An 18,354-nucleotide genomic window follows, 5' to 3' on the forward strand; every position below is an offset into this window, starting at 1 on the left:
CATGCATATATACAGTATATATATATATATATATATATATACATGCATATGCATATATACAGTATATATATATATATATATATATATACGATATATATATACATATATATATATATATATATATATACTACTATATATATATATATATATATATATACTATATATATATATATATATACTATATATATATATATATATATATATATATATATATATATATATATATATTATATATATATATATATATTATATATATATATATATATATTATATATATATATATATATATTATATATATATATATATATTATATATATATATATATATATTATATATATATATATATATTATATATATATATATATATATATATATAAAATATATATATATATATATATATATATATATATATATATATATATATATATATATATATACTGTATATATGCATGTGTATATATATATATGTATATATATATATATATAAATAAATAAATAAAACACATAAATAATATTGCTTTACTTCATATACTGTTGTAGGATAAAAGAACTGAACTGCAGCACAGCACGAAGCTCGACCATTCGGTACAAGGTTGAACAGAACACAAAACCGTCGAGGTGATGTCTGCAGGTTTCTTGTGAAAGCCTGCCTCATTCCCAAGTAGAGTTCCCTGGCATGATTCCCAGGCACCGATTACCACATTTCGCTGCTGGAGACGTGAGCCTGTCTCACTGTCTGGCAGGAACTCATCGACATCCCAACCGACCAAGGCTTGTCGCCCAATCCCTCCACCCTGCGCTGGGAATCACCGCCTTCACCCAACAGTCCCCACCCTCCCATCCACGATTCCGTTACACTTCCATCCCACTAGGAGCGCCCAGACGGCGCTCAGGACGCTCTTCGCGGGACAATCACGGCGCAGGAAGAAGCAAACTCAAACACATGCGAAGGGAGAAGAGTGAAGATCAAAAGAAAAGCGAGACAAGGTAGCGTATTCGAACGGACGGAGTGGGCACAAGGCACGCCTTGCATGGAATTCCGATGCTCGCACGGTTAAGGGATCGAGAGATGGCATTCCATCCGCCGGAAGCAGTTCGGCAACGTGTCTGCGAACAACTTGCGACGTGTTGCGTCCACGCAAGTCTCGATCCGCTTTAAATCAAACTGGTGACTTGCTGGTGCTTGTGGAGTTGTGGGGAACTGTTCATCTACTCACTGGATGATGTTATCCCTCGACTGCGAGGAAGCTGATTGTTTTGGTGCCTTGAGATAGGGGTGGCATTAGACTGTGTTTGTTACCACCACGTTTCATTGGGCGTTCAAAATGTTAGAACGACATACTCACAATTGCCATACACATAGAATATATATATATATATATCTGTGCAGTGTCTGTCTTGCTTTGTCACTGAACTACTCCCAAAGTTTTGTAAAACGTACCAAACTTCTGGTATGCACCTATCTCTCCCTTCGGTATATCCTGACGGTATTGTTTTGAAAAATTTTGGGGGAAAAAAAATTCCTTTTAAAAAAAATTGTTTTTTTTTTCAACTTAAATCTTCAAATTCAATTGTTTATAAAATGTAGTATCACGTATATTACAAATGCATTTGTGCAAAATAATTGTTTATATTATTATTGGTGTAAACCATGACAAAACTCAGGTACAGTCATTTATCTATATTTCTACATATCTGGGCAGTGTCTATGTTGTCACTGAACTACTCCCTCAAACTTTTGTTTCCGTGGTTGTGAAGTATTTTTAATAACGTGGTGGTGAGATGTTTTGAATCACGTGGTGTTGAGGTGTTTTGAATCACATGGTGGTGAGGTGTTTTGAATCACTTGGTGGTGAGATGTTTTGAATCATATGGTGGTGAGATGTTTTGAATCACGTGGTGTTGAGGTGTTTTGAATCACATGGTGGTGAGGTGTTTTGAATCACTTGGTGGTGAGATGTTTTGAATCACATGGTGGTGAGGTGTTTTGAATCACTTGGTGGTGAGGTGTTTTGAATCATATGGTGGTGAGGTGTTTTGAATCACGTGGTGGTGAGGTGTTTTGAATCACGTGATGGTGAGGTGTTTTGAATTACATGCTGCTGAGGTGTTTTGAATCACGTGCTGTTGAGGTGTTTTCAATCACGTGGTGGTGTGGGCTTTTGAATCACGTGGTGGTGAGATGTTTTGAATTACTTGGTAGCGAGATGTTTTAAATTATGTGGTGGTGAGGTGTTTTGAATTACGTGGTGGTGAGGTGTTTTGAATTACGTGGTGGTGAGGTGTTTTTAATGATGTGGTGGTGAGGTGTAATCGTCCCAAACTTCCAGTCTGCACCTACCCCTCCTGTATGTATGTGCTGAGGGGTTCTTTTTTTGATTTTCTACATTTTTTCAACCTAAATCTTCAACATAAATTACTTATAAAAATATAAAATCACAAACACTACAAATAAATTTGTGCAAAATAATTGTTTGTATTATGATTGGTGTAAATCATGACACAACAACAACTTGGGTAACAGTCATTATCCTCAGCTAAAACAAGCCCGTTCCTCTGTAGTGACGCGACGCGTGGTGATGCGAGCGCGGCGAGCTGATCCATGCTCATATATATATATATATGTATATGTGTAGTCACGTGAAAAAGTAAGTACACCCCATGTAAAGTTTTGACTTTTTCAACATATTTCAACATACAGCTATTTGATCTTCATTTCAACAATATTGAGAGGTAAAGGTGATATAATATAACAAATATCATGACACATTTACATTTTGTAGTCCATTGTATAATTTAAATAAACATAAATGCAAATTTCACATGTGGAAAAAGTAAGTACACCCTTGGCTCTAATAGGTGGTATTTCCCCCTTTGGCAGAAACAACCTCAAGTAGGCGTTTCTTATAACTGTCTACCAGTCTCTGACATCGACTGGGAGAAATTTTTGCCCACTCCTCGATGCAGAATTCTTTCAACTGTGCGATGTTTGAGGGGTTTCTTGCATGCACAGCTCGTTTCAAATCCCCCCACAACATCTCGATGGGATTTCGATCCGGCATTGACTTGGCCATTCCAGAACCCTCCATTTCTTTCTTTTCAGCCATTCCTTGGTGGATTTACTGGTATGTTTAGGGTCATTGTCATGTTGCAAAGTCCACCTTCGGTTGAGCTTCAACTTTCCGACAGGTGGCCTCACATTATCATCAAGCACCCTATGGTAAAATGAAGAATTCATAGTGGATTCTATAATAGCGAGCTGATCAGGCCCTGATGCAGCAAAGCTGCCCCAAACCATAATATTTCCACCACCATGCTTTACAGTTGGTATCAGGTCCTTGTGGTCAAATGCTGTCTTTGGTTTTCGCCAAACATGTCTTCTGGTACTGCGGCCAAATAGCTCCACCTTTGACTCATCTGTCCAGAGCACATTGTTCCAGAAGTGCTGGTCTTTGCCGAGGTGTTCATTGGCAAACTTTAGTCTTGCCCTGATGTTCTTTCTGGACAGCAAAGGTTTCCTCCTGGCACACCTCCCATGTAGATCAAATTTGTGCAGCCTCTTTCTAATGGTAGACTCGTGCACTTTGACATCAACAGTGGCAAGAGCTACCTGTAGGTCCTGTGATGACATTCTGGGGTTCTTAGAGACTTCTTTCAGGATCTTGCGATCTGCTCTCGGGCTGAACTTGCTGGGGTGGCCTGGCCTGAACAAGTTGGCAGTTGTTTGGAATCTTCTCCACTTGTAGATGATCTTCCGGACAGTCGAATGATTGATTTCAAATTGTTTGGAGATCTTTTTAAATCACTTCCCAGAGTCGTAGGCATCTATAACCTTCTTTCTGAAGGCCTCAGAGAGCTCTTTTGATCTAGGCATGGTGACGCTGCTCACTTCAACAACAAAGAGCAAACCAAACTAAATGTCTGAGGTTTAAATAAGACAGGTTCCTCCAAGATCCTCTCTCATGATATTCTAATCATTTGCACCTGAGCTGGTGCACATGATTCTAATTTTCGGTATTTGAAGTAGTGATAAATGTTGGGGTGTACTTACTTTTTCCACATGCGAAATTTGCATTTATGTTTATTTAAATTATACAATGGAAATGGACTACAAAATGTAAATGTTTCATGATATTTGTTATATTATATCACCTTTATCTATCAATATTGTTGAAATGAAGATCAAATAGCTGTATGTTGAAATATGTTGAAAAAGTCAAAACGTTACATGGGGTAAAACCCTGAGACCCCCGAGAGAAAAAAGTCAAAACGTTACACTTACTTTTTCACGTGACTGTATGTATGTATATATATATACAGTGAAACCTTGACTTATGAGTGCACCAACTTACGAGTTTTCCAAGATACGAGCCGTCGCTCGGGCGGTTTTTTGCTTTGTGATGCGAGCCGAGATCTGAGTTACGAGCGAGCGAGCTTACGCCACCCGCCACTAGGTGGCCCAACGAGCGTTCAGGTCACGTGGTTATCTTGCCGTGCAAGCATCTCTGCCGTATATCGCTGCTGCTTTGTTTTCGCATTTTGGTTATTTTGGAAAATTTCTTAGTTTTAAGCATGGGTCCTAAGAAATTGAGTGCCAAGGGCAGTGCTGAGAAGAAGAAGAGGAAGATGTGCTTGGATATAAAACACGCAATCGTCGAAAAACATGAGCGAGGTGTGCGTGTTGTCGACTTGGCGAGGCAGTACGATCGTAGTACTTCTACGATATGTACGATTTTGAAGCAGAAGGAGTCGATAAAGGCTATAACGCCAGCCAAGGGCGTTAAGATTATTTCAAAGCTCCGGACCTCTGTCCATGAAGAGATGGAGAAGTTGTTGTTTGTGTGGTTGACGGAGAAGCAGCTCGCAGGAGATACCGTGACCGAGAGCATCATCTGTGAGAAGGCACGAGACATTTACGGGGATTTGGTGCAGCAGACGGCGGGAACATCAACGGCCGAGGCATCGGAAGAGTCATTCAAAGCCAGTCGGGGATGGTTTGATAATTTTAAGAAGAGGACCGGCATTCACTCCGTCATCAGGCATGGTGAGGCAGCAAGCTCGGATGTGAAGGCAGCTGAAGATTTTATTATAACTTTTGCCGAACTGATAGAAGCCGAAGGATACATCCCCCAGCAAATCTTCAACTGTGACGAGACAGGGCTCTTCTGGAAAAAGATGCCGAGGAGGACGTATATAACGGCAGAGGAGAAGAGCATGCCAGGCCACAACTTGTTCAGAGTGCCGGCGATAGCTCGCCTTCTCTTTGTGGAAGACACGGTGAGATTTTTTTTTTTTTTTGTATACAAGATCCAGGCTCGTGAAAGAGCTAGCATTAATCACACAAAAAGACAAACCGACACACAAAACAGAAAAAACAAGGGGAGCGGCAGACAAGATGGGGAGAGAGGGGGAAGGACACAAACACAACATTTGAGAGCAGGGACATCGGGAGGACTTGGGGGGAGGTGGGAGATGAATAAAACATATGAACACTGCAAGGACTCTGGGGTGAATTACCGAGGGTAGAAAAGATCAACGTTTTCGATGGGTCATTGATGAGGTCATTTCGATGAGGTCATTGATGAAGACCAGAAATAGCACCGGGCCCAGAACACTACCAGGACACTACACAGATCCTTAACATCCAACAACTAATGGGACGCAAACGGGGCGCCCGGTTTAGCGGTACACCCATTGATGAATCACCCTGCCTGTGAAACACCGACATGACAGGTTATAGCTGGGTCGGGATTCAAACCCAGGCTGGACAGTTTAGAGTCAAGTGTGCGTACCTCCAGTCCAGGCCATCCTGCCAACTTGTATGCTGCATACAGGTGAAATATAAAGCGCGAGATATTTTTATATATACTGTATATTTAAAAAAAAATTGGTGTGGTTTTTGGCGGGCTGGAACGGATTAATAGCATTTCAATGCATTTCAATGGGGAAATTTGATTTGAGAAACGAGCAATTTGAGTTACGAGCTCGGTCACAGAACGAATTAAACTCGTAAGTCAAGGTTTCACTGTATATATATATATATATATATATATACGTACATATTGTTTTGAATTACGTGGTGGTGAGGTGTTTTTAATTAGTTGGTGATGAGGTGTTTGGAATTACTTGGTGGTGAGGTGTTTTAAATTTAGTGGCTGTGAGGTGTTTTTATTACGTGTTTTATGGCTGTGAGGTGTTTTTAATTTAGTGGCTGTGAGGTGTTTTTATTACGTGTTTTATGGCTGTGAGGTGTTTTTATTACGTGTTTTATGGCTGTGAGGTGTTTTTATTACGTGTTTTATGGCTGTGAGGTGTTTTTATTTTCGTAGTGGTGAGGTGTTTTTATTACGTGTTTTATGGCTGTGAGGTGTTTTTATTACGTGTTGTATGGCTGTGAGGTGTTTTTATTACGTGTTGTATGGCTGTGAGGTGTTTTTATTACGTGTTTTATGGCTGTGAGGTGTTTTTAATTTCGGGGCTGAGAGGTGTTTTTATTACGTGTTGTATGGCTGTGAGGTGTTTTTATTACGTGTTTTATGGCTGTGAGGTGTTTTTATTACGTGTTGTATGGCTGTGAGGTGTTTTTATTACGTGTTTTATGGCTGTGAGGTGTTTTTAATTTCGGGGCTGAGAGGTGTTTTTATTACGTGTTGTATGGCTGTGAGGTGTTTTTATTACGTGTTTTATGGCTGTGAGGTGTTTTTATTACGTGTTGTATGGCTGTGAGGTGTTTTTATTACGTGTTTTATGGCTGTGAGGTGTTTTTAATTTCGGGGCTGAGAGGTGTTTTTATTACGTGTTTAATGGCTGTGAGGTGTTTTAAATTTAGTGGCTGTGAGGTGTTTTTATTACGTGTTTTATGGCTGTGAGGTGTTTTTATTACGTGTTTTATGGCTGTGAGGTGTTTTTAATTTAGTGGCTGTGAGGTGTTTTTATTACGTGTTTTATGGCTGTGAGGTGTTTTTATTACGTGTTTTATGGCTGTGAGGTGTTTTTATTACGTGTTTTATGGCTGTGAGGTGTTTTTATTACGTGTTTTATGGCTGTGAGGTGTTTTTATTTTCGTAGTGGTGAGGTGTTTTTATTACGTGTTTTATGGCTGTGAGGTGTTTTTATTACGTGTTGTATGGCTGTGAGGTGTTTTTATTACGTGTTTTATGGCTGTGAGGTGTTTTTATTACGTGTTTTATGGCTGTGAGGTGTTTTTATTACGTGTTTTATGGCTGTGAGGTGTTTTTATTTTCGTAGTGGTGAGGTGTTTTTATTACGTGTTTTATGGCTGTGAGGTGTTTTTATTACGTGTTGTATGGCTGTGAGGTGTTTTTATTACGTGTTGTATGGCTGTGAGGTGTTTTTATTACGTGTTTTATGGCTGTGAGGTGTTTTTAATTTCGGGGCTGAGAGGTGTTTTTATTACGTGTTGTATGGCTGTGAGGTGTTTTTATTACGTGTTTTATGGCTGTGAGGTGTTTTTAATTTCGGGGCTGAGAGGTGTTTTTATTACGTGTTGTATGGCTGTGAGGTGTTTTTATTACGTGTTTTATGGCTGTGAGGTGTTTTTAATTTCGGGGCTGTGAGGTGTTTTTATTACGTGTTTTATGGCTGTGAGGTGTTTTTAATTTCGGGGCTGAGAGGTGTTTTTATTACGTGTTTTATGGCTGTGAGGTGTTTTTATTTTCGTAGTGGTGAGGTGTTTTTATTACGTGTTTTATGGCTGTGAGGTGTTTTTATTACGTGTTGTATGGCTGTGAGGTGTTTTTATTACGTGTTGTATGGCTGTGAGGTGTTTTTATTACGTGTTTTATGGCTGTGAGGTGTCTTTATTTTCGTAGTGGTGAGGTGTTTTTATTACGTGTTTTATGGCTGTGAGGTGTTTTTATTACGTGTTGTATGGCTGTGAGGTGTTTTTATTACGTGTTGTATGGCTGTGAGGTGTTTTTATTACGTGTTTTATGGCTGTGAGGTGTTTTTAATTTCGGGGCTGTGAGGTGTTTTTATTACGTGTTTTATGGCTGTGAGGTGTTTTTATTACGTGTTGTATGGCTGTGAGGTGTTTTTATTACGTGTTTTATGGCTGTGAGGTGTTTTTAATTTCGGGGCTGAGAGGTGTTTTTATTACGTGTTTAATGGCTGTGAGGTGTTTTAAATTTAGTGGCTGTGAGGTGTTTTTATTACGTGTTTTATGGCTGTGAGGTGTTTTTATTACGTGTTTTATGGCTGTGAGGTGTTTTTAATTTAGTGGCTGTGAGGTGTTTTTATTACGTGTTTTATGGCTGTGAGGTGTTTTTATTACGTGTTTTATGGCTGTGAGGTGTTTTTATTACATGTTTTATGGCTGTGAGGTGTTTTTATTACGTGTTTTATGGCTGTGAGGTGTTTTTATTTTCGTAGTGGTGAGGTGTTTTTATTACATATTTTATGGCTGTGAGGTGTTTTTATTACGTGTTTTATGGCTGTGAGGTGTTTTTAATTTAGTGGCTGTGAGGTGTTTTTATTACGTGTTTTATGGCTGTGAGGTGTTTTTATTTTCGTAGTGGTGAGGTGTTTTTATTACGTGTTTTATGGCTGTGAGGTGTTTTTATTACGTGTTGTATGGCTGTGAGGTGTTTTTATTACGTGTTTTATGGCTGTGAGGTGTTTCTATTACGTGTTTTATGGCTGTGAGGTGTTTTTATTACGTGTTTTATGGCTGTGAGGTGTTTTTATTTTCGTAGTGGTGAGGTGTTTTTATTACGTGTTTTATGGCTGTGAGGTGTTTTTATTACGTGTTTTATGGCTGTGAGGTGTTTTTATTTTCGTAGTGGTGAGGTGTTTTTATTACGTGTTGTATGGCTGTGAGGTGTTTTTATTACGTGTTGTATGGCTGTGAGGTGTTTTTATTACGTGTTTTATGGCTGTGAGGTGTTTTTAATTTCGGGGCTGAGAGGTGTTTTTATTACGTGTTGTATGGCTGTGAGGTGTTTTTATTACGTGTTTTATGGCTGTGAGGTGTTTTTATTACGTGTTGTATGGCTGTGAGGTGTTTTTATTACGTGTTTTATGGCTGTGAGGTGTTTTTAATTTCGGGGCTGAGAGGTGTTTTTATTACGTGTTGTATGGCTGTGAGGTGTTTTTATTACGTGTTTTATGGCTGTGAGGTGTTTTTATTACGTGTTGTATGGCTGTGAGGTGTTTTTATTACGTGTTTTATGGCTGTGAGGTGTTTTTAATTTCGGGGCTGAGAGGTGTTTTTATTACGTGTTTTATGGCTGTGAGGTGTTTTTAATTTAGTGGCTGTGAGGTGTTTTTATTACGTGTTTTATGGCTGTGAGGTGTTTTTATTACGTGTTTTATGGCTGTGAGGTGTTTTTATTACGTGTTTTATGGCTGTGAGGTGTTTTTATTACGTGTTTTATGGCTGAGGTGTTTTTATTTTCGTAGTGGTGAGGTGTTTTTATTACGTATTTTATGGCTGTGAGGTGTTTTTATTACGTGTTTTATGGCTGTGAGGTGTTTTTAATTTAGTGGCTGTGAGGTGTTTTTATTACGTGTTTTATGGCTGTGAGGTGTTTTTATTTTCGTAGTGGTGAGGTGTTTTTATTACGTATTTTATGGCTGTGAGGTGTTTTTATTACGTGTTTTATGGCTGTGAGGTGTTTTTATTACGTGTTTTATGGCTGTGAGGTGTTTTTATAATGTGTTTTATGGCTGTGAGGTGTTTTTAATTTAGTGGCTGTGAGGTGTTTTTATAATGTGTTTTATGGCTGTGATGTGTTTTTAATTTAGTGGCTGTGAGGTGTTTTTATTACGTGTTTTATGGCTGTGAGGTGTTTTTATTACGTGTTTTATGGCTGTGAGGTGTTTTTAATTTAGTGGCTGTGAGGTGTTTTTATAATGTGTTTTATGGCTGTGAGGTGTTTTTAATTTAGTGGCTGTGAGGTGTTTTTATTACGTGTTTAATGGCTGTGAGGTGTTTTTAATTTCGTGGTGGTGAGGTGTTTTTATTACGTGTTTAATGGCTGTGAGGTGTTTTTATTACGTGTTTTATGGCTGTGAGGTGTTTTTAATTTCGTGGTGGTGAGGTGTTTTTATTACGTGTTTTATGGCTGTGAGGTGTTTTTATTACATGTTTTATGGCTGTGAGGTGTTTTTATTACGTGTTTTATGGCTGTGAGGTGTTTTTATAACGTGTTTTATGGCTGTGAGGTGTTTTTATTGCATGTTTTATGGCTGTGCGGTGTTTTCAATTTCGTGGTGGTGAGGTGTTTTAATTTCGTAGTGGTGAGGTGTTTTTATAACGTCTTTTATGGCTGTGAGGTGTTTTTATTGCATGTTTTATGGCTGTGAGGTGTTTTTATTTTCGTGGTGGTGAGGTGTTTTTATTACGTGTTTTATGGCTGTGAGGTGTTTTTATTACGTGTTTAATGGCTGTGAGGTGTTTTTAGTTTCGTGGTGGTGAGGTGTTTTTATTACGTGTTTCATGGCTGTGGGGTGTTTTTATTACGTGTTTTATGGCTGTGGGGTGTTTTTATTGCATGTTTTATGGCTGAGGTGTTTTTATTTTCGTGGTGGTGAGGTGTTTTTATAACGTGTTTTATGGCCATGAGGTGTTTTTAATTTTGTGGTGGTGAGGTGTTTTTATTACGTGTTTTATGGCTGTGAGCTGTTTTTATAACGTGTTTTATGGCTGTGAGGTGTTTTCATTGCATGTTTTATGGCTGTGAGGTGTTTTCAATTTCGTGGTGGTGAGGTGTTTTTAATTTTGTGGTGGTGAGGTGTTTTCATTTCGTGTTTTATGGCTGAGGTGTTTTCAATTTAGTGGTGGTGAGGTGTTTTTAATTTCGTGGTGGTGAGGTGTTTTTAATTTCGTGGTGGTGAGGTGTTTTTATTACGTGTTTTATGGCTGTGAGTTGTTTTAAATTTCGTGGTGGTGAGGTGTTTTGAATTACTTGGTCGTGAGGTGTTTTGAATTACGTGGTGGTGAGGTGTAATCGTCCCAAACTTCAAGTCTTCACCTACCCCCGCCCTCCCCCCCCCCCCCCCCCCTATGTATGTGCTGATGGGTTCTTCTTGAAAAAAAAAAACATTCAACCTAAATCTTCAACCTAAATTGCCGATAAAAATGTAATATCACAAACACAACAAATACATTTGTGCAAAATAATTGTTTGTATTATGATTGGTTTAAATCATGACAACACAGAAACTCAGGTGCAGTCATTAGCCTCAGCTAAAATAAGCCCGTTCCTCAGTAACGACGCTAGTATATATATATATATATATATTGTTATGGATCTCGGTTTCGGCACTCCCCTTACCGAGGGGGGTTTAATCCCCTCGTCTTTTAAGCTGGCCGTCCGAGTCCTGGAACTATCCGCTCCTTTGCGGGATGAGATTGGCCAGGGTGATTGGTCAAGGATTTCCCAAACACCTTCACCAATCTCTCCGCAAAGCAGGGAAATGAGTCCCTGCTCGAACCGCGGATGTGATGGTAATTGCCGAGCGGTTTAGCAATCCACGATCCGAGCCGTTAGCAAATAGACTAACCCGATTATAGCGGTTGGCCAAAATCGCGCCACAGGTACTCAATTGGAGACAGGACAAAAGCGATCGGGGGAAGAAGAAACGAAAGTAAAGGAATAACAGGTATTTATTAATTATTTACACGAAATGAAGAGGAAACGAAAGGCAAAGAATATACAGAAGAAGAAGAAGAAGAAGAAGAAGCAGGGCACAGGGCAGCCTTAAAACAGTCTTATATTTTACCCCAGACAAAACGAACAGACTCACACGAATAGGGAATGGCAGGAAGGAATGGCTGGAAGGAGGAGAAGGTCCAAGCCGATGGCAGGGCAGGAAGGACCGGGCAACTGCACAGCGTCGAGGTTGGCTCCAGTCCACGCTCCGGCCCACGCTCCGGGCTTGAGGCAAAACCCGGCGGCAGCTGCACGTATATTTTCACGCGGTAGAGGCTTTCTGAAGTAGTTAGCCAAAGAGCTCTGCGCAGCTTCGTCTCTCAGCCAGACCCCACCAAGCGCCGTCTCCAACCCAAGTCGACTCTGTCAAAAGGCTCGCGCTGGCGCTTATATTACGCGCTTCAAGATCAATGCGCGCTTCATAGAGCCACGCCCGTGATGGTATTTCATCAGCCCTGGTTGGCTGGTAAGGGCTCGCTGGCTCCACCTCTGATGGTGCGTTGACGTGCCACACCTTGTTCTTGTGTCCCGCCCCCTTTTTCCTCGGCTTGAGACCGCGTGCGTAATGGCGGCTTGGTGCCAGCAAACAGCCCAAGGCAAATGGCAGCGAACGCTGCCCTACCGCTACTGCACTTTGAAGAGCGGGAGACGATTGGGGAAATTGAAGGGGCCTATCTTATTTGATTAATGCAACGCAGATTCAACTATTGGGAACAGAGCCTTAACTGAAACACATAATAATGAAATTAATACAGAGAGATCCTATGGGGCTCTACGTGTTGTACATGGATTAACTAGGGTGCGATCTTTAATAAAGCCAAATAATGGGGATATTTACAGGGCAACATTTATAAGGGAACATTTACTAAAATTTACAAAGTGAAGGTTCTAAAAACCATAACACAGCACCCATCTCTCCTTCAGGGCCGTCTCGGCCCGAAATAACTTTACTTAATGTGACACTCAGGTGTAGTAACCCTCTACTATTAACCTTACCCTTGAGTGCGACAGTTTTAAAACAACTAAGTATATTCCGCCTGCTACATTGCATCCTACCTAACAGACTCACGCCCACAGGATAACCGAATTGCGGAATGGTCTTCAAACTATACATATACGGTGGGGAGCATCATTTACAAGACACTAATTGGTATTTACAATGCGAACCCAGGACCTGTCATTTTGGGAGACAAAAATATCTTTTGAAAGAGGAAGGCGCATGCACTGCACTGCACCGATATGCCATACTCACATGCCCGGGGATGCACAATTGATATTGCAGTGCACCCCTGAGCACAAGAGCATTACAATTCACCAAAGCACCAAAGCACCAAAACCACGAAAAGCACCATCCAGTGCTTATTTCACACATGTCATCACATTTCAATAAAACAAACTGATGACCTTGTTTCTTGCTTCCCCTGCTCTGCTGGTCCGATGTTTCCTGATGTTGTCGTTCTTGATGTTGACTCTTGTTTGCTTGCGGCCTATTTGAGGATAATAAAAAGGCACACAACGCGTCCGCTGTTTTTAATTATGGCCATCAGGGGCCAACTAAAGGTGGTCCACCTGCATGGCTTAGTGCCACCTCTCCGAGGTCCGCAAGCAAGCTTTTCTCTGGCCACCATGGCCGGTCCCAGCAGAGGGGCCAGGCCCCAACACGTGGGGTCCATAAGTGTGGTGCTTAGCCACAGAACCATGGTCCATATGGTGGTGCTGAGCCGTAAGTCGTGCGGTCCATAAGGTGGTGTACCGGGCTGGCAGGCTGTGCAGCGGCTGTTCGGGCACACAACTGCGGCTACCTGCGCACTCCCCCCGGACCCAAAAGAACAAGCCGTGAGTGGGGAAGGAAGGACACAGCAAGCATCGGGGCAAGTTCGCAAGGGTACACATTAAAACAAGGTAATGCAAGGTGAGGTGCGCATGGGAGCGAGCGGAGAAAGCTCGTCCCTACTGTACATCACCCCCCCTGTCACCGACCCTACCCTTGCCCTTACCCCGTATTTACAAAATTCTACACATTTACCAATTCCGTCTCTATTGTCCTGTCTTCCCCATATCTCCCCTCTATACCAAATTCGTCCACAATCCCACTAACCAAATTTGCCATCAATCAATTCCCCATCAAACCCTCCTGAGGAGGAAGAGATGGAATAACAAGCACAATGTCACCCCCACATCATGATGCGTCTCACCATTCCAAACATTAGCACAAACCGGTGGTGTGGAGTCCTGTCATCACCTCAGGTGAGTGGATGCAGATGGTGCGAAGATATTTCAATCCTAACTATACTTCAAAATGACTTTAACACTTTTATTCTACCCGGGGTCTTTCCCTGCCAAACCATTGGCCATCTTACACTATGTGGTTCTAAGAACCGAACTCCCATTGACCAAACTGTGGTGCTCACCAATTTGGGGTCTCACTCCCCCGATTCTTCACCCTGTGCCTTCGCACAATTTCCGGGCTGGGTCGTGTGGCGCTCCCAGCAGGTCCGCTCACCAGCACACCTCCGCCACTGCAGTTGTCTCTGAGCTTACCTGCTCCTTACCCTTACCTACCTGGGGAAGGCCCTCTGGCGCTCTCACCCCACTACCGCCCTCTCTGGCGTCGGGCTACCCGGGTCTGTCCTCCGGATCCTCGGGACCCATTGAACAACTCGACTGGCACCCAGAGCCTACCTGCAGCCTCACCTGGCCGACATCCTAACAGTGGCGGAGTGCTCAACCTATCACACTCACCAACAGGCCACACGCCCAGCCAATTGACTCCACTAATGCACCCAACACAACACTCCTGTGCAACTACCCGCACCACAGATGCCAATATCCAACCACAATTTACCTACTCCCTCTACCTACTTTTAAACTACCCTGCCTGGGTACTCGTGAAAGGGGTCCATCTTCCCCATCCACTCCTTTCGCACCAACCACTCCACTCCACATATTCCACACTACTCACTCCACACCATCCATTCCATACTCCATTTATTCCATGCTCCATTCACTCCAGACCATCTATTCCATACTAGCTATTCCACACAACCATTCTCCATACACCTGTGCTTCGCTTGCACACCTGTGCCCACACACCTGGTGTCACCTGCACACCTGGTGGCACTTGCACCGTCCTTTCCTCCCAGGCTCATTCATTCAATACAACTCACAATCGCACTTTTCACAATGCTCTGCTCAATCACTTTCACACACACACATCGTTCACGAGCATTGCCTCATTTCATAACCAGCACTACCGTGCACTTTCATACCAATTCCTCATTTCATCACTCTCACTACAAACACAACTGCATCGTTTGGCGACCTGGTTTCCCTCTAACTTAGTGCATTTTTTATCAAACCTCGACTCTGATTCTGCAACTGGACCAGATGGCATCAGCCCTCGGGTCCTAAAATCCTGCTCTGCCGCTCTATCTCACCCTCTCTCTGTTCTTTTCACCCTCTCTTTTGCTCAAGGTCATCTGCCAGCATCTTGGAAATCAGCAAACATTACCGCTTTACACAAAAAGGTGCAAAAACAGATCCTTGCAACTACAGACCAATCAGCCTGCTCCCAATTATCAGCAAAGTCATGGAATCCATCATTGCTTCAGATATCAAATCCTTCCTCTTCTCCAATGGCTTGATCTCTGATCATCAATTTGGATTCAGACCAGGTCATTCTACTCTGGACATGTTGCTTCTGCTGTCTCAACAATGGATGGAGGTCCTCAATGCCAAACAGGAAATAAGAGCTGTCTCACTTGACATATCACGTGCCTTCGATACGGTCTGGCACCCAGCTCTGTTCACCAAACTCACCTCCTATGGTATTCAGGGAAATCTCCACTCATGGCTTGCGGACTTCCTCTCTGGTCGTAGGCAACGTGTGGCCCTGAATGGATTTCTCTCATCTTCCCTTCCTGTTCTGGCTGGTGTTCCCCAAGGTAGTGTTCTGGGCCCTGTGCTATTTCTGGTCTTCATCAATGACCTCTCCGACTGTGCTATTTCTGGTCTTCATCAATGACCTCTCCGACTCTCTGGAAAAACCTCTCTATCTCTTTGCTGATGACTCCACTATCTGCCGCTCCATTCCTCATCCCTCAGATCGGCAGTCTGCAGCCTCCTCACTCTCTGCAGACCTGGACAAAATCACAGACTAGTCAAACAAGTGGAACATGTCTTTCAATCCTGACAAATCTCACACTCTTACAATGTATCTCCGAAAGGACCGACTGGACAACCCTCCCATCTACTTTCTCAACAATCCTCTCCAAGAAGTTCTGTCGCTCAAGCTTTTGGGTCTCACTATCTGCCATGATCTTTCTTGAGAAAACCACATTTCCAAGCTGGCCTCCAAAGCCAGTCGCCGACTGGGCATCCTCCGTCGTGCGAAGTCCTTCCTTGGCACACCTGAGCTCCTCACCACATACAAGGCTTTCATCCGCAGCTCAATGGAATACTGTTCCCCCCTCTGGGCTGGTGCTCCTGCCTCACACCTTGCTCGGCTTCACGCTGTTGAGGCCAAAGCTTTCAGAATCATTGGAATCTCCTGCGATGTAGTCAACTCTGAGGGCCTTTCACTCACTCACCGCAGGCAGGTTGGTGGTCTTTCTGTCTTCTACCGACTCCTCTCCGGCCTTGCTCCCCCAGCTCTCTCTGTGCGCTGTCCCCCCAATATTCCTTCAGGTCGCACAAGATCTGCCTGCAACCCTCTTATGGTTAAACTGCCAAAGTCTAGGCTCTCTGCTCACCTTCACTCTTTCATTCCCCTTTTCTCCCGCCTCTGGAACAAACTCCCCCACTCCCTTCAATCCCACTCCTCCCTCCAGGTCTTTAAAACAGCTGTTCACCACCATTTCTTATCTTCCCCCATCGAAAACCTTGATCTTTTCTACCCCCGGTAATTCACCCCAGAGTCCTTGCAGTGTTCATATGTTTTATTCCTCTCCCACCTCCCCCCAAGTCCTCCCGATGTCCCTGCTCTCAAATGTTGTGTTTGTGTCCTTCCCCCTCTCTCCCCATCTTGTCTGCCGCTCCCCTTGTTTTTTGTGTTTTGTGTGTCGGTTTGTCTTTTTGTGTGATTAATGTTAGCTCTTTCACGAGCCTCGATCTTGTATACAAAAAAAAATAAAAAAATAAAAAAAATCCCCAGTCATCCCTTACACTATTGCACATACCACGTCGTTAACAACCATTCTAACCTCTCTACGTCCCCGCTACAGATATCATGTCGCTACTTAAATCTACAGTTACCTACTGTCATCTCTAAATCCCTATCATTTTATCCTAACCCTCCCGGTCTAGTTTGCACAGCCACCCCATAAACGAATGCTCATTTGCCCTGGGGGATGGGAAGGATGGCAGAGTTGCCATCCCTCCACATCGGGCATCTCCCATTATCAATTTTGCCCATCCAATTTTTGCCAATCAAAATTTGCCAATCATCTGCCAATCATTTTTACCCATCAAATTTGCCAATCCAATTTGCCAATCATCAATTTCCTACCCCTTTTCGTCCATTATTCTGAGCCTCAGTGCGTCATTACATCATTAAAACTCGGCTTTGCAAAGCCGAGCAATGAATTCGGGTGGTTTGGTCTCCTGCGGTTGGGTCCGTCCGGCATTTGGTTCAGGGGAGGAGGTTTGGTTGGGCCAAGGTTCAAAGCACAATCCCTACGCAGGGCCTTTCGCTCCCATGCGCGGTGGGCCAGCCTTGCCCGGGTGGAACGCCGCCACCACCAGGGGGCGCCGTTCCGACCCCTCCTACCTCCCCTCGAACCGGGCCGGTCGCCTTGCCCAGCAAAGCGCGGACTCGACCGTGCAGGGCGGGGCTCAGCCCAAATTGTGAACGACGCTCCGAACAGGAGCGACACGACACCGATCCCCGCCGGCTCCTGCAATAAACAAAGCCCAACACGGACCGAGGGCTCGCTTCGGCTAAACGCTGTCCCGTTTAACGTCGATGCTCCCCATACATGCTCACACCACTCGTTCTGTTCGTTGCTCATACATCCCTTACTCTCCGTCAATTCCACCACCGCACTCTCTGTTACACACCACTCACTGTCCGCACACTCCATAACACACCTTGGAGCACACTCGTTGTTCGCACACTTCTCGCGTGCACTTTCCCCCATTACGTACTCCGTAACCACCACGGGCGTGCACTCTTCCGTTACATCCCCTGTAACACTCCCCATCACGCGCTCCACCACCTACTCAGGTGTGCCTCCTCGCACACGCTCAACCATTCCAAGTGTGCATCCTCGCACCCGCTCCTCATCCATCTCACTCTCCGTATCACTCCCATCACACATACACTCCGACGTGCATTCTCGCTCGCACTCGGGTTCGCTCCCACACTTTGTAACACACTCACTCTTCGACGCACACTTTTTCCTCACACGCGTGCCATTTTCTCTCACACAGCGCACCACGGACCTCCCACAAACGCCCGCGGTACTCTGGGATCCCAAGCGCGCAAAAATATTTTTCGCGCCAAACATTCTCCCACAAAATCCTTTTGCACCATATACCACCTTACTCACCTTTGGGATCCTCCTCTCCACACGCACCTGCAAATCTTTATAAGGATTAGCAAGTACGGCATCAGGATGTGAATTCAGACTTTGTATGCATTCCATCTCTCCCTGCCACGAGTGCTGTTCTAAGTCCGCGG

At 43.3% G+C, this 18,354-nt stretch overlaps 1 protein-coding gene across 1 annotated transcript in view; it reads left to right on the forward strand.

Annotated features, from left to right (window-relative positions):
- Nucleotides 1–822: 822 nt before the first annotated feature.
- Nucleotides 823–18,354, forward strand: part of CHST15 (carbohydrate sulfotransferase 15) — a 105,218-nt gene continuing 87,686 nt past the window's right edge. The window contains exon 1 of the mRNA XM_068106380.2: nucleotides 823–987. The gene's annotated coding sequence lies outside the window, so the exon portion shown is untranslated. The remainder of the gene's footprint in view (nucleotides 988–18,354) is intronic.

Source organism: Myxine glutinosa, chromosome 2, assembly GCF_964187855.1.
Source record: "Myxine glutinosa chromosome 2, kmMyxGlut1.1, whole genome shotgun sequence".
NCBI classification, from domain to species: Eukaryota; Metazoa; Chordata; class Myxini; order Myxiniformes; family Myxinidae; genus Myxine; species Myxine glutinosa.